The sequence below is a fragment of the Contarinia nasturtii genome, unplaced genomic scaffold (assembly GCF_009176525.2).
Source record: "Contarinia nasturtii isolate CC-2019 unplaced genomic scaffold, AAFC_CNas_1.1 Cnas_scaffold_6517, whole genome shotgun sequence".
NCBI classification, from domain to species: domain Eukaryota; kingdom Metazoa; phylum Arthropoda; class Insecta; order Diptera; family Cecidomyiidae; genus Contarinia; species Contarinia nasturtii.
In genome coordinates this window covers 1-3,055 of record NW_022203771.1, presented here as the reverse complement: position 1 = coordinate 3,055, position 3,055 = coordinate 1, and the positions used below count along the sequence as shown (strand labels likewise).

The 3,055-nt window shown below is 33.5% G+C and overlaps 1 long non-coding RNA gene across 2 annotated transcripts; it reads left to right on the top strand.

Moving 5' to 3' along the window:
- Positions 1-1,394: 1,394 nt before the first annotated feature.
- LOC116351875 lies at positions 1,395-2,134 on the top strand. Of its 2 annotated transcripts, none has more exons than XR_004202213.1 (3): positions 1,395-1,496; positions 1,605-1,711; positions 1,782-2,134. It is a non-coding gene; the product is annotated as an uncharacterized LOC116351875 (long non-coding RNA). The 2 variants fall into 2 exon arrangements; XR_004202214.1 differs by having other exon boundaries at positions 1,424-1,496; positions 1,608-1,711.
- Positions 2,135-3,055: the final 921 nt, after the last annotated feature.

The following is a 3,055-nucleotide window of genomic DNA, read 5'->3' as shown; positions in this document are numbered from 1 at the left end:
TTTTTTTTTTACTTTTTTTGTCAATAAGAACAGGTTTGGGGCCTATCAAGAAATTTGGAGAAACTCCACACATCACCAATGGGACCTGCTGGTTATGGATTTTTTGTTAAGATATCGAACGTTAAGTGCTGTTTACTGTCGTTTGCAGATAAGTAAAATATGTGTTGCGTATGCTCATCTCAAACAATGTACTTTTTACCGTTGCATTAAATGGTTTCCAGCTTTGCAAAAAAGCGATAAATCAATAATGTTTTGGTTCAATTGTATTTGAACCGGAAATAAAGTGATTTGATGAATATCCATTTGTTATCGTTTTATTTCAATTATAGGGAGCTTTTATAAATAAGTGATTGAAGAAATCTACTCAATTATCATCATACTGCCAATCTAAATCAAGATCTACATTCTTTCAAAACATTATAGTTAAACATTAGTCTTCAAGAATTCGAATGGCTTTAATCTTGTCGTTCAATGGTCTCATTATAAATTGAATTCAGAAGTGATGTGAGACTGCGATTTTCTTTCTTATCGCACAATTTTTTCTTAATATGATGCAAGTAGCCACGTCGGTGATTGAATTCTTCACTACAAACATTACATTTAAATGGAATTACAAATACTTGAACCAAATTTTCGGAAAATTTTACATGTTTTTGGTGATGTGCCCGATTTGGTGATGTGCATTGTTCTGCTTTTAATTTCGCAATTACTTCTTGAGAATTTTCAATTCCATGACGAATAACTTGACATTTGTGGTTTTTCAGGTCCCCTGGTGTTCTGTATTTCTCAAGACACGCATTGCACTCATCATAAGTTGTGCTCGTCGATATTGTGGCTTCGTCAACCATTTTCAGTGGAGGTTCAGTTGATTTTGACGTTGACTGCTTCTCTGTTTTCTCATCATTTTTTGATAGTACGGAATTGAATACAGCGTCAATTTGATCTCTCAAGGATTTACTCTGCTTTGCCATGTTTCCATGATATTTTTCCTCAATCCGGCTTCAAAAGGTGATACACCTAAAAACTCAGTATAAATAAATAAAATCGTTTGATTGAAAGTATTGACAAAATGTTTACTTGTATGTAATCAGCGTCAAAATCCGATCATTCGCCAAAAAATTCACACAGAAGTGGAATTATAATAAATGATGTTGAAAAAAAATAATTCTCAAAACTTTTCATGCACTATTAAAATTATTTGCAATAAAAAACCGTCGTATAAGAATGTGCAAATGTATCATTATAAATGTTTTTAGAAATACGAATGTCAAAGTCAACAGTGCTGCCGTTTGGCGCTCCAAATGACATGCAACCAATTAGAATGAAACAACATCATCTATCTCTCTGTCTCTCACGCGCGTAAGAACTGTCAACATTTTGGGTGCAGCATATTCAACACCGATGCAAATGCTATTGGAACACCCTCCAAATCGGCAGCAAATTTTCAACTCCGCACAGATCTTGAATTGATACGATTTTTTTTGCTCTTGCCAGTGGTTGGTGTTTTTCAATTCAATTTTGGCATTGATAAATATAGAAACTTTCATTTTATGTTGGATAAATAATAATAATGAATTTTTGAATTTGAATTTATCGTTTCCCAGTAGAAAAAAAATGGAACAAGAACGTGATATGGACGCCTTGATAGAGATGATGCGTGGCAACTTGGGCGAGTGGGTGAAATTGATGGATCAATGCCAAGCGATGATTGGTGAGAGAGCTTACTTATTCATTTTTTCAACATAATTTAAAATCACACTCGATCATTTTTGTATGAACAGATCAGCTGAAGATGCATAAAAGAGAGTTGTCGACATCTTCATTGTCATTGGATGACATGTACCGAGAAGCATTGCGCGACAAGGAGCAAAAACAGATGGACGAAGCATTGGCCAAGTTTCGAAAGGAGAAAGAAGAAAGAAAAGACGAATGCAAGTCACAGAACGAAAGCACCAACAATGAGAAAAACTAAACCGTCTAAGACCAGTCGAGACCAGTTCCACCGTACTGCCACATAACAACAAGTCATGATTCATTGAATTGTGAACAAGTTTTCTTCATTACTAGCTTCATTAATACAATGACATCTATAGTGACATTCTTTTTACATTCGCACTCTCGCCATAGGAAAATGGTTCTATTTAAAGAAAAATTAAATACAAAAGAGATTTGTTGTACTATCCGCAAAATTTTTGATTTTATTTATTTATTGTATTTCTGTTTTTTTTTTGCTTTGCTTTTACGTTCGGTAAAGTATAATGGACCCATTCATTGACAAAAGTTCATCATTCTAACTGCTTAGTTCTTGATTTTCTTAATTTGATATTTTCTGCTGTGTCAACATAATAAACTCTGGGTTTTGTGCTTCGTTGACATTCTTACTGGAAAATGAATGTTTTTAACATTTTGTTTGAGCAATGAAAATGTCTCGAATTGTTGCATTCTGCGTTGGGCAAAATTTGATAGAAATGTCATATAATACGATGGTCGAGCTTTGGCGATTGGTTCGATTTTCATCCATTCTCGTCCCGATGTTATCATTGGTCAAACGATTTTCTCTAAGATTTACCCCAGACAATGATCGATTCCGCTAAATTTGAAGAACAACTTGAATTTATTCCCATTCTGTCAAATATTTTTGATTTCAACATTTATCTGCTACAAAAGTTTGACGTTTCGTTCTTCGTTGACATTCTTAGTGTAAACTAAAAGCTGTATCTCAAAAGGACGGTTCACAGCAATGAAGAGCGTAAAGCACAATTCTCAGTCGTGGCACATCTTTCAAACATTTCATTTTATGTCAAAATGTGAACAAAACTTTGTATTTGTCATTCGCTACCATACAGCATCCAACGAAACAAGTTCAACAACATTCTGTCTCGAAACAAAAACATTGTATTATTTTTCTGGCGACCATTTTTGATGGTTAGTTTTTTCATTTTTAAAAACTAAATTGAAAATTCCGAAAATTTATCTTCCCAAAAAAAAATTATCTTCTTTTTGGTTTTATAAAAATCTATTGATATTTTAAATTCCAGAGCAAAGAAGAATGTCT